The sequence below is a fragment of the Rattus norvegicus genome, chromosome 15, assembly GCF_036323735.1.
Source record: "Rattus norvegicus strain BN/NHsdMcwi chromosome 15, GRCr8, whole genome shotgun sequence".
NCBI lineage: Eukaryota > Metazoa > Chordata > Mammalia > Rodentia > Muridae > Rattus > Rattus norvegicus.
The window spans coordinates 12,230,415-12,244,647 of NC_086033.1; positions in this window are offsets into that span (position 1 = coordinate 12,230,415).

Here is a 14,233-nt window from a genome sequence, read left to right on the forward strand (position 1 = left end):
GAACTTTGGAACGTAAGGCTTAAGAATCTATTGTTAATAGCTTAGTGAGCTATTCTGTACAAATTTGGATGGTTAAAATGTTGAGAGCAGTATACACGCAGTGCAAGAAGAAAACACTAATGATGCATCACACCATTAGAATGAGTGTTTCAGAGACTAGTGGCTGATGTGGATGCCTGGGGTATGCCTCTTTCCCTGTAGAAATGCTGACCTTTGTATCCTCAGCATCAAAATGATTAAGGGGTTTGGAATGGTTTCTAAAACCCCAGTTGTTCTAACTTCCTGTCTGATCCATGATTTAGATGGTAGCTGTTGCTTCCTATGAGGAGGGTCTCTTTCTAAAGCTCTCAAGTGCCCAGAGAAAGCATTTTGGTCTATGGCCCATGTGTATTTTTCTTACTAATTTGTTCTTTGACATTTTCATATTTGTATATAAGACATTATGGTCACTACTTCCATTCCCTACTCTACTTCCTTCTAATAAGTCTCCAACTTTTGTGTCATTTATTTTATTTCTGATTTTACTTTCTGACCTACTGGGATGTAAAGCCCACCCACACAACCATGGGAATGAAGGTAGCTACTGGACCATAAGTAATTGACCAATAGCTACATGGCTGAAGACAATGGTTTCTATTCCTCCAGCAGCCATTCACTGTCTTACAAATTACTTTTTCATCTATGGTTGAATATTTACTAGTGCAATATTTTGTAGGTCCTATGCAAATAACTGTACCTGTTACAAATTATTGAGTGCCATGGATATGCTACATAACTATCTTGATTAATTTTATTGTCAGCCTGACCAACTTGGAAAGAAGGGATCACAAGTGATGAATGACCTTGGTCAGATTGGCTTATAGGTCTATCTAGAAGGCATTTTCCTGATTGCTAATTGATCTAGAAGGCCCACTCCAATGTGGCACTATCTATAGGCAGGTATTTTAAGCTATACAAGAAAGCTAGCTGAACATGAGCTGCAGGGCAAGCCAGGAAGCAGTATCCCTCCATGTTTTCTGCTTCTGTTCTTATGGTGAGTTCTCACCACGATTTTCTTCAGTGATGAACTGTTACCTCAAAGTGCAAAACAAAATAAATCTTTTGCTCCTGAAACATTGCTTTCAACTGTGGTGTTTCTCCCTGCAACAGAAAGCAAACTATAATACCCCAAGGTGGTATTTCATAGCTCTCCATAGTCTTTTGGCTTTAACAATCTTCTCATTTCCTCTTCTGTAGCTTTGGGGTAGTAGCGATGGTAGCGTTGGTGGTGGTAGTGTTGTTGTTGTTGGTGGTGGTAGTATGGGTATAAGCTCTCATTTGGTAAGATAGTGGGGATGTTTGCATTTTCTTAAGAAAGAGGACAGGGTTCCCTAGGAGGCTCCTGTGCTATTTCCCATCACTGTAATGTTTCTTAGATGCCAAGTGTGTTCTTCCTTTCCATTTTCTGTATTTTTTTCCTGTAAATATATAGACCTGTGTTTCCTGTCACAATACTCTATATTAATTATTATAGTTTCTTTTTAAAGGATACCATGTCCATGATGATAACATGATATTTTTTAAGTGACTAGATCATTAAAAATAAGCAAATGATGTCTACAACATGGACATATACAAGTTCAGAAATGGAGCATAATCACAATCAGGCTCTTTGTGCTCAAGAACACAAATAATGTGAAAATGAAAACTCTGATAATTCATAATTACCTAAAATCATTATTTTCCTGATTAAATCACTTTTATCAGATGTGACTTTACAGTAAAAAAAACAAAACAAACCCAAGAAATTAACAAAGTTAAGACTGTTAGGACTAGGTGGATATGATGAAATTTAGGCAGCAAAGAAAAAGTAAAGCACAGAAAACAATCCTTAAAGAAGCCATGTTGGGGAAGGATTATTTTCATCTTGCATTAAGCCCTGTCTCTGGGTGGGCAGAAGCTGATGTGCACACAGCACCAGTCCCTTTAGACGTTTATAGTGCTTTGTTTACATGACTCAGATTTCCTTGAAGTGGGGGTGGAAGGAGGCAGGCACTCAGGAAGCAGGAGGATTTGGGCCCACAATTAGCTAATGAAGATGTAAAAAGGTTGGAACAGCTGGATTGACCTTGTCCCAGAGTGTCTTTAGTGTTCTTAAACATCTATTTACCACAAAGAAAATAAAACCATCCCATTTCTAGACAGGGGGTGGGGTTGCATTGGGATATAAGTAACTCATCAAATATTCCTCAGCATTGTTTACTGAAGTTAAAGTTTTACTGCCCTAACCTTTTGTCCTCAGACTGTGTGTTGATATGGGCCTCATGTTTTTATTCATCTGTCATTCCCTGTAAGTGCTGGCACTCTTGCTAGGGAAAGGTACATTACAACAGAGAGCTGCCCTCTGGCTTTTGTCTTCACGTGTGTTTCCCATTCTAAAATGTAAGCATGTAAAAATTGCAGTGAAAGTGCCTTTACTTGGCTAAGGAATATAAACTGGGAATGTTGGAGAGATCTCGTCCACTGGGAAGAAAACAGTAAAGTCAAACAGGGAGCCAAGAACAAGACCAAAACCAACACAAGTCTTCAAGACCTTCCATTTTGTCATTTAAATTGGAAGAAAAATTACACATATTCTCCTTGAATAGAATAACCCTCATTGGTTTTTTAATAAAAAAATTTCTCCCGTATGTGTATGCATCTGAATACTTAGTGTCTACTTGGTGGCATTGTTTAAGGACATTATGGACCTTCAGGTGAGAGGAGCCTTGCTGGAGGAGGTATGTTAGCAGGGTTGGGAGGATTTGAGAGTTGTAGCTTGGTATCACTTCCTGTTTTCTTAGTGCTTCCTGTGTAGATGAAACAATTGGCCAGCCCCAGGTTCCTCCTCCCTCCTGCTCTGCCATGATGGACTGTATCCTCTCTGGAACCAAAAAGGAAAACAAACTTTTGCTCAACGTTGTGGCTTTTGACCATAATATTTTATCATAGTATCAGACAAGTAGCTAATACATCTACTAAAAGCTAAAACTATCCCAAAACTAAAGTCTTACCAGCAATTTAGCTTTCAAACTCAGGAGGCTGTCTATGGGATGCGTGGAAGAGCTATGTCATTTCTGTAGGGTGTGGAAGAGCTCAGGTGTTCCTGAACACCGTTTCATCTCTTTGCTTCAGCAGTTGACAAACACAAGCTACGTGAGTTGACAGACCAGCTTATCTGAATTGCAGACATCCTCCTAGTCCCCTTTCTTCCCCCTCCTGCAATAGCAATGGATATAATTTTGGCTCCATGTTGTTTAGCTCAGTCGAATACTAATGTTTGATTATTTTATGATTTCTAGTCAGTCTTACGTTAAAGCTATGTTAGTTTCTTTTGAAGAAGCATTTCCATCCTTACGTATACTTCATTGGTCCTCCTTACCCAGCTTTCCCCATTCCCTCGTCAAAACCCCTTTTACTTCCTGTCTCTTCTCTTTTTCTAAATTCTCACACTTATAGAAAATAACAATAATTTTCTGTCTGTGTCTGGCTTATATTGCTAACTATGATGATCTTCAGTTACAACCTTTTTTTTTGCAAATAACTATGGACATATCAGCTAATTTTATATTTTGATTATTGTGAATTGGGCTTGAGTACCATATCTGGAGAGAAAGAACAGCATAGTATAGACCCCTGAGCGTATTCTACTGAGGTATATGTCACTCCTTGCCACAGGCCAAGTTCATCTTGATAAATTTTATCTGGCAAGTGGCAAGGTAAAGTCCTAGACTTTGCTGTCTTCAGCAGTCCAAAGTAAAGCTGTATGTAGATGGATGTGTGCAAGTGTGTGCATATGTATGTGTAGATGTGTATGTGCATGTATGTAGAGGTATTTGTGCAAGTGTGTATATGTGTGTGTATGTATATGTGTGTACAGATATGCATATAGGTGTGTGTGGCTGTGTATATAAGTGTGTGTACAGGTATGTTCAGTAATGTATATGCAAGGGTGTGTGGTATATGTGCACACATGTCGGCATAAAGTTGTAAGTGCTAGGTTACATCAAAATCCAATTGCTATTAGGTTAAATTCAGAAGGCTTTTACAAGGAGGAATTTTCTGCTAAGAATAGATGGTTGTCATCTATGTGTCCATACTACTCAAATACATCAAAACTATAAATTATCCAGAGCAACTGTCAGAAGAGAGAAGTGGTTACGTAACCAAGATGGTAAGTGTGAAATTATTTTACCATTATGAACTATTTTAAAGAACAAAAACAACCCCAAATAATTGTTTAAGAAATCTCTAGTCAAAGTCATCAGCTCATTGGTTAGTGGCATAAACAAAAACCCAGCAACCAAAAATAGCATAAACATCTGGACTCATGCCCAGTCATCAGCTTGTTGTTATAGCCCTGGGATTCTGGAGTAATTATCCCCTTAGATTCCATGGAGAAGCTAGGAAAAGTGAAATGAAAACATGAATTGTTTTAGATAGTGACAAATAAACCATAAAACCCAGATAAACCCACAGGGGTGTATAGATCAGGCCGTGAACTTTAAGGCTCCACTGAAGGTAGAAGACAGTTCCTTCTCAGTTGCCAGAGCTGACATGTTAGAGCAGAGTTAAAGGCCAGTAAATCGATCATTAGTAAGCCTCCCCCTGGGCCTGAGGAAGGCAGAGCAAAAAGCTCCCCTTGCTTCCTGCTCCCTGATAAAGCAGCTGTGGGGTAGACCTGACTCACTGAAACTTTCTCTAAAATACATGTGTGAATAGCAGTACTTATGTAACCTGTGTCTATTTTTTATTCCAGGAAAGAGAAAAGTATATGCTGATGTTCCTCAAAAGGTCAAGGCTGATTTATGGTAGAATTATGAGCACCAACTCAGTTGTTGCCTCATTAATTGACAAGTAAACCTGAGGACTTCACTGAGAAAATAATTCTGTCTTGTGGAGGTGCTAACCATGACCTCTGTCCTGAGAAGCTGGCTGCTGACTGTAGTAGGAGACAGGAACTAGCACAGGGGTTGGCAGTTGTTGGTTGGACCATAACTCCACCTGGAAAAGGATGATGGTGTCGTCTTCATCGCAATCACCGCAGTATTTGATATGATGGGTAATAACTATTTAATAGTAAACATTGACATATATAGTTTAGTAACTTGATAAATATTGAATATTGGAAAACTTAGATAGTATTATAGAAAGTGTCACAATGAACTTCCTGGGAGGGAATGATGTGGGACCCCAGGACACCCTAGAAGAAGTGTTGGATGACAGTGTGGGTGACATTTTAGACTAAAGAGGTAGCACAAGTGAAGAGAGAGTCAGCAGGTGGAGAGCCAGAGTGCGAGCGGCTGAAGAAAACACAGTCAGGTAATGGAGGGTGGCTTTATTTCTTAAGGTGCATTGGAGCCTCTCTGATAAGTGATGCCCATGACAAGGAGCCCCAGCTTCTCAGTGGTCTTTCCACAGCAAGTGTTTGGGTTCTTTGCTCTCTTACTGATGGCTTCGGGCCTTTTGCTGTGGTTTCTCTTGGTTGTGCATCCAGGTTTGATTCACACTCTAGGGTGCAGATTGGAGATGGGAGCTCTCTAGAGCGTGTTCTTAAGGCAAGGGACAGAGAAGCTTAAATGCACCATCAGCCCAAATGATGTTTTACTCTTGGACAGGAGAGTGAGCAATGGACTTACTCTTACCACGCAGTGGTTTCGTAGACAGACTGCTACTGCAGTAAAAGACCTCACAGATATGGGTGAAATAGTAGACCATAACCAGAGACCTTAGGGCTTCCATGTACTGCATGATGCTCCTTACTCAAAATGACAAGATAGCACTGTTAGTGAATACAGAGTAGGCATTCGTGACACAAAAGAAGAAGCATCACTATAGTCAGAAGTTCTATTCCTGCATGTGACTAAGGTAACCATCTCTAGGTTATCTTAGTCAAAGAGATTGCTCGTATCCCCTCTGTCTTTCTAGCAGTCATACCGATGGGACAAACCTTGAGCACTCACAGGCACATCCCCAGCTCTGAGAAGGCACACTCAGGTTTGATGCAACACTCAGACGGAAGAAAGTGAATCTTTGCTCACTTTGTACTCAGCCAAGTATGCAGCCAGCATTTTGCAGGACCAGTTACAGAGAAATAAATGACTTCCCCCATCATTCTGTCACTCTGCCCATTAATTAAGCTTTTTACATCCTATTTGGGGACTGACCTATATCCTTAGCAACTGAGGAAGTGGGGACGAGAAGAGGTGGGTAAACTTATTCAAGCATGAGCAACAAAGTTTTACAAATATAGATATCTGTGTGCTAAAATTCCAGACTTGGTGCTTAGCTGGTAATATAGTCCTGGATCAAGTACTGAAGCCACTCTACTCTTCAATTTCTTCATTACTGAAATGGGAGGAGAAACAGTTTCTCTCAGCTACTTCTGGGTGACTTTAACCAAGTTCGTTCATGTCACTGTATCTCATGAACTACTTACTCATATGTTGTTAAGTGTCCTACTATAGTTATTTAAATTCTCTAGCCCAGAGCATGAAAAAAATATATATATATAACTTCTATGTATCATCAGTAAGAGACAGATTGCTTTCCAAGTATTGTAAGAATATAGTAATATAATTGTACCATTTTTCAACATCCAAGCAAACATTCTAGGCACTAAAGTGACATAACTTGCTTTTAGTGGCAACATGGAAAGTAGATTTCAGATGTGAACAAAGAGAATTCCTCAATCATTCTCCACCTTATTACTTGAGCCAGGGTACCCACAGACATATTAGACTTTTGTGTAGGTTCTGGTGATCTAGACTTAAGACTTTGTCCAAGTTACCATAGTTGTCAAGTTATTACACCATAGACTCATCTGGGTAACTCTGGCCAGATCACATTGGCTTCCCCATGCCTGTGTAGACATTGACTTGATTGCTAATTGTTATGAGAGCCATCCCACTGTGGGTGGCATGATCTCTAGGCAGGCAGTCCTGAATTGTAAGAAGGCCAGTTAAGACAGCCTGGGGACAAGTATTTGTTGAGATGAACAAACAGCATTCCTCTATGGATCTTTCCCCTGTTTTGAGTTCCTGGCCTGCTAACCTTCAGTGACTAATTGTGACCCTGAAGTGTGAACCAAATAAACCCTTTCTTCTATGGGTTGCTGGTCAGAGTGTTTTATTAGGGGCAGGAAGAAAACTAGAACAACCCTCCTGCTTGTGTATCAAGTGTTTTATCCACCAAGCTTTCTCCCGAGCCTATATTGTCAACCTTAGCCTGATAATCGTTTTTAGTCCTTTATAAGATCTAAGGCAATAGAACTTTCAGAGGGCTGTCAAAGGAAAACCTCACAGTGCAAATTAAATGGTTAGCACTACATGAGATTAAGTTCAATAAAATTCGAACATTCTGGAAGCCCAAGCTTTCTTTCTGCTGAGTGGTATTTAGCTGGTAACAGTCTCCACCCTTTTCTCTTACTGGAACTTGGAGTGAAGAATCAACTTCCTTACTGAGTATACTTCCACAAATGACCTTCAGGGCCTTGAGAAAGACCCTTCGGGAGTTTGAAACCTGCATGGGGCAGAGAAGATTTATATATCAGAAAGGAGAAACAGAATTAATTTATAAATCTTTTAAATAAATGGTCTAAGAAAAGGGAAGGAGCTAGAGACAAGAACAAAATGTAACCACTAGGAAGTGTAGTCAAGCTGTGATGTATGGCCATTGATGTTAAATGAAGCTGAATTCAGTTCAACTTCACAGGTTGACTGGGAAACACCAAAGTTTTTCATACATTATTAAAACTAGATGTTTTTTCTTTGCTGAAGGCTTGGTAGATAAAATATTGACTTTTATCAAGCAGTGTTTTGTCTAGAGTATATATTAAATGAAATGATAGTTTTACATCTATCACAACAAGCCAAGCATGGTGATATACATAGAGCAATCCAGACGCAGAGGCAGGAGAATCTTGAGTTCAAGATCAGCCTTGGAAGCATAGTGAGATTCCATGTCACGCAATGAAAGACTGGAGATGGACCTCAGTAGTACAATATTTGCCTTGCATATACAAAGTTCCAGGCATAACACTGTAGGTTTTGATGAACTTTTCCAAGTATGGGAAGGTAATTGAATCAGTGATGGTGGTCCAAAGTCCCATCAATAAGTCAGAAGAAGTTAGGTAATACTGAAGAGATAAATACAACCAAAATGTCCATGCTTCTATATAGAAAATATTGATCTTCATTCTGCAAAGTCTTCAGCAGATCTTAGTGATTTTAGGAACCTCCTTCATTTTAACCTTTTTATGGTTCTGGTTTTCACTCATTTATCCACTGCAATGGGAAAGGTATGCAAAGAATTATGTGCAACCAACTATATAGTCTATCCTTGGAATGAAGGAAGAAGCAGGAGACCTCATCCAGGAAAGGAAAAATACCAGGAATACTGGTGAGGAGTATTGGCTATATTTATATTGCTTTTGGCAAAGACTTGAGAAAAAAATAAACCAGCATGATATGAGTTACTTTCCATGTTTCTGTCTTTGGTGGAGGAACCAATAGAAATGAATACGAAAGAGAAAGGAAAGCAGTAGGACTGAGCTCTGCTTATAGACAAAACTTGTCTACTACAGCCATAGAATGAGCTCATTCAGAGACAGTCCTGCTTGCCTAGCATTCTTCGCATGAGAGGGAAGCAAGCAACCAGGGGTGTGGGGAGAGCTGAGAACCAGAAACGGGGTATTGGGAGGAGTATTTCTAACCCTATTTAATCTCTTCTTCCATTGATCCCAAACCCAGTAGGTTGGCATTGTGATGCACATGAATGATATAAAGGAAGCTGTATTCAGTTCTCTTCACATGTTGCCTGGAAAACATCAAAGGATTAGGATTAGGTCATAAAGTGAGCCTTGGTCTCTGTCCTATTTCGAATATAGAAAGTTGCTAACATTCAAATCTTTTCCCTTTCAGTGACAACTGTATAGCATGAGACATGTTTTCGCTTGTCGTGTTATTAATGGGGTAGAAAAATGAGCTTAGAAGTGTGTATTCCCTGAATGAGATGACAGAGGACCACAGGGGCTGGCACTTAGAACACATAATCACTGAAACTGAGGAATGAGTACAAGGTTCTGTGTGGAGAAGGAAAACTAAGTTGCTGACTTTGGTGGAAGGCATAGAAGTTGGATCAGGGAAGATTCTCTACCGGGCCTAGGTGTTGATGGCTAGGTAGGATTTTTGACCTAGAAGTGCTGGGCTACCAACCACATTGCACTCAGGCTCAGAACTAATATTTAATTCGCTTTTAACCTGTCAGAACTAATAAAGTTAAGTACTGAGCAGGCTTACTTCTTAGTTTTTCAATAGTAGGAGCTACATTTAGAAGCTTGGACCCCACCCCAAACAATTGTACAAGTTTCTGGGGATGTACCCTTATTTCAAACTTTTCTTGCATTCCCTATTCTCTTTTTCTTCAGCAATGTGTTGCTTAGATGCTGTGGTTTATTTTTCTGTAAGTCATTTGTAAGAAAGATGTTTAAGAAGATAGTATCTGTAGCCCTGTGAAGAAAAAGATAACCAGATTTAAGTTAGTTTGTAGAGACGCCCTGTGAGGATGCATAGATGTTAAGAATAACTTCCAAATTGGTCATACACTGTTGGGAGGGAAAAGCCTGGATAGTTGAAGTGGTCACATTGTTGATAGGAAGAGGTGAGAACAGGTGAAGGAGTCTCATTGTTGATGGAGCGAGGTATGGACAGGTGAAAGTAGTCACACTATTGATGGGAAGAGGTGAGGACAGGTTAAGGTAGTCACGCACTACCCACGCACTGAGGTGGTGGAAGTTATAAAAATGTGAGATTCGGGTGGCTTTCGGGGATACTCAGACATTCTGGAAAGCCGTGGAGTTTCACTGACTGCCAGCACACCTCCTTAGGAAGTGTGAACATCTATTCACAGGCTGTGGGTACAGGAGGACACTGTCCAAGACCAACATGTTGATAGGAACGTCAGTAAACAGAAGGGAAGAGGTATGGACAGGTGAAGGTAGTTATGCTGTTGATGGGGAAAGGTATGGACAGGTGAAGGTAGTCACACACTATTGAGGGGAAGAAGTGAGGTCAGGTGAAGGTAGTCACAGTGTTGATGAGGAGTGGTGGGGACAGGTGAGGTAGCATATGAGTTACGGGTAGGGAGCATTGTAGACGGGAGGATGGCTATAGGCTATTGGTAGGGAAAGATGTGGACAGGTGAAGATAGTTTACAAGTTGTTGCAGGGAGACGTGTGGGTCAGTGAAGTGTAGTCAGATAGGAGGAGAACTCAGCTGTGTGATAGTAAGAGGTATGTTCTTGTAAGTTCAAAGTTTGGTATGATTTGGGGTTGTTTTGTTTTTGTTTTTGTTTTTTTGTTTTTTTGTTTTTTTGTTTTTTTGTTTTTGTTTTGAAACATTCCGGATGAAGCAGAGGTGACAGTGTTTCACAAGCTGGCATGTCAGTAGCTGAAATAAGAAGAGCAAAGAGGACAGCAGGGTACAACTGCACAGCATTGGTAATGTCGCACTGAATTCCCCATGGACACTGAACCCTCACAGTTGGTTTGCTGTGGCTGGAAGTTTCCTTCCAAATACAATCATGTCCCCAACTGCTGTTGCTGCTATGTATTCACAACCACATTCCAGGAAATTTATGATACATTGGCATAAACACAAAATGCCAGTTAATATGTGACTTTGTGTAAAAATATTTAAGCTGACACGAAGATACGAAAGAATAAATTAAGAACTCTAAAAACTCCACTTTTGTGTTATAAAAATGTGAGATTCGGGTGGCTTTCGGGGATACTCAGACATTCTGGAAAGCCGTGGAGTTTCACTGATTGCCAGCACACCTCCTTAGGAAGTGTGAACATCTATTCACAGGCTGTGGGTACAGGAGGACACTGTCCAAGACCAACATGTTGATAGGAACGTCAGTAAACAGAAAGCGTTCTAAGAACTACCATTGAGATGTCCAGAAATCCTCCAGAAGTATGAGCTTCGAGGGCTATAAAGAGCCAGCAGCCTTCATACCTGTGTCCTCAAGACAAACCCAGGAGGGCTGGAGAAGAAGGGAAATTAAAACAAATGTACAGTTAGGATTCATCTTTGTAGCACTTTATTAAATTGTGAGGTAGATGTGTGTTCAAATATACAGAATAAAATCCATATATTATTCATATTATAACTGTCAGCTTTTTAGCGCATCAATATTTCTATGTATATAAAATTAGATAATCTCTATTGTATTGTTGCTTTCCTCTTTATCTACAGCAAAATAAAAAACGACATATCTGAGCATTAATAAAAGGAAATAGAACGTTGATGGAGAACTCACGGCAGCACCGAGTCTCCAAAAGTTCTTCAGGAAGAGCAGAGGTCTGCAATCCCTGGCAGAGCCTAGAAAGCCATCTTTCTTCTTCTGCCTTCTCACAGACCTGTTTCCAGTGTCTCTTAATCTGTTTGAGAAGTTGTTGTCTCTAACAATGCAACATTTCCTGTTGACAACAGTCTGTAAAATGCACTAGGTCAAAATGCCTGCTGACCTTTGAAGGTCACGGGCTGCTTGCTGTGACCCAGAACAAGTTTGGCTTTAAGTTCATACAGTTTTTTTTTTAAATTCAGATTTGAGTTTTAGGGGTTATTTTTTAGGCCAGTGTTTGTAGGAGATGCTGTTGCCATTTGTGAATGTGGTTAATTAGAATAACATTTACTTTTAAATATCCAATATTTGGCATGATTATCAGACTTAAAGGTTATGTTGTTCCTTCAGATAAGCTGGGCTCCAAGGATGTCTGTTGTCTCCCTAGCCTGTGCTGGCTAAATATAGGCCTCTGAGGTGGATAGGAAATAACTGGCTCAGAAACTATATCTGCTCATTATCATGAGGAAGCTCAAGAATTCCTTGGCATTATTGACACATGGATTTCCTCTGTAAAAGACTGGCTTGTTGCTCAAAACATTTCTTGGAACTCATAGAAGGCAAAAATCATTTCCAAGAGCACACTAGGAGCTATATCCAGTCAAGAGAGCCAGTCCTATTGATTTGGGCAAAGACTATTTGATTTCTGTCATTGGCTGCCATACAGACCTAAGTTGCTGGCAGACTGAGTCAATTAGAAGAAACATTCTGCACAGACAGCCCAAGCCCCTGCCCGGCTCAACAAGCTGCCCAGCCTACCTCACTGAACTGCTCAGAGCAACTGGTCTATGCTCAAAATAACTTTGCTTTTTAAGGAATTTCTGGAGAAAAGAGCAACTAAGGCATGGTGACCATGCATCACAGAGACACAGTGTGGGATGCTCTTCATTTACTCTGCTTGGAGGGATGAAGAAGAAGAATGTATCTGATGGAGCGAAAGGAGGGAGGCAGTCAGGGCTGGGCTGTCCTTCCAACTCACACTGAATTTTAAGTAATTTTCCCCTTTGCAGAACTCACCTGTGTCTACAATTTCACTCAGAAATCATAGTTAACTATGAGAGAGGAGAGAAGTGTGGATAGTATTAGAGTTCACACTCCTGTGAGTTCAGGCTCATCACCTTGGTTTTGAAAGACACCCCGTTGCTTTGATGTTTTATCCATCTCATTCTAGAGAAAGCCCTGCTGCTCTCTTTTAGCTTCTGCCTTAATCCTTGGGCATAAATAAACTCACAAATTCAGCTTCCTGAGTTTTTCTCCTGGCTTACAGCTTCATGAGGACTAAGAAAAAATGTGTAAACACCAACTGCTCACTAATGGAGAACTTGTCTGTAGTCCTTTGGACTACACCATCGCTGAAGCCAAAGATGTCGAACTTTGATGCTCTTGAACAGACATCCAGGCATTTGCTCATTTGCAATTCTATTCTGTGCTATGAGGCACTCTCTGAAGATTAAAAAATTGGAAGTGTCATAGCTGTGTTCATTCATGAAATTTTACTCAAGTTCTCTGCCCTTTAGATCTTTAAAATTATCCAAATCTTGGTGTATCCCTTCAATAAAAGTATCTGTTGACTTTGACTAGCATTAGGTCTCAAACGTCAGATTGTCAGATTCATTGTGCTGGGTGAGTAAGAGCACAGCCTAGTCACAGCCATACACAGGGGAAGTGTAGCCAAGGGCTGCATTCCAAGGGTTCAGTGTGTTGGGGTACAATCAGATGGATGCAAGAGAGGTTTGATGGTAGACCACCAGTGACTTGTAGCCATTTTTCTTTGAGGCTACATTGTACCGCAACTATAGCAGAGGGCTCTTCTCCAACTGTTTTCTGGGAGGCTGTCTAGAAGGTGCTGGGAGGCGCTGGATGCAAAGCAATGTAGTCCTTTCCCAACATGGGTTTAGGAAATTGGCTTAACTTAACTTAAGGCTTTTTTGTAGCAGATAAGCAACATTTCCTAAATCATCAGTTTTGGTGGAAAGCCCAGGAGTTGCCTCTGATGCAGATTTTAGAGACCATGTAAGTGTAGCGGCCTAGGGATGAATAGATACTTGGCAGCTACACAAACTTCCAGGTCTGCTTTAGGCATTGCTCCTGATTTACTTTGCTTTAGAAAAGAGATCCTTTTCTAGCCAGAATGCTGTAATGGAGACTTTCCTCAGGTCAGCATTTCTGGATCACAAGTTCATGTTGTGAAGTTAGTGCTTTGACAGCTCAGCTGGATGTGAAATGGAAGTCAGGTCTGCAAAGATTTCCCCAGTGTCTTTCTTCCCATGGTTCACCAGAAGCATGTGTCTGCATTCCTGCGAGAATTCCTTTACCTCTTCCCCACACCAGAGTGGGGATGGGAGAGAGGGAGAAGGCAACCAAAGCAACTACTGGGATTTATAGCCTGTTTGCCATTGCCTGTCATCGAATTTAAGCCTATTTTCCTACGAAAAGAGGTAGCAACTGTATCTACCATCACACTTGCCACTCTGCCGTCCTCTCCTTCCACAGCACTCACTGCGTGCCTGACACACAGAGCAATGGAGACAGCAAATGCTACCCCTTCCTGACATCGCTAGGAGAGACTGTCATGGACTCATTATTTAAAATGTATATTAGAATGTCCTAAAATTTTGCAACCTTCCTCGGGTGCTGGGGAAGAAGCTGAAGTTGGGGGTGAGATGTGTGGCCACCATGGCGAAGGAGGGGAAAGATGAGGGAGATGGAGGTAAAGGAGATGGAAAGTCAGGAGGGTGAGTGGGGGGGAGGGACTCCTGGGCAGGGCAGAGGCCATGCACGCATGTTGGGCTGTAGTGTGGGGAGGAGC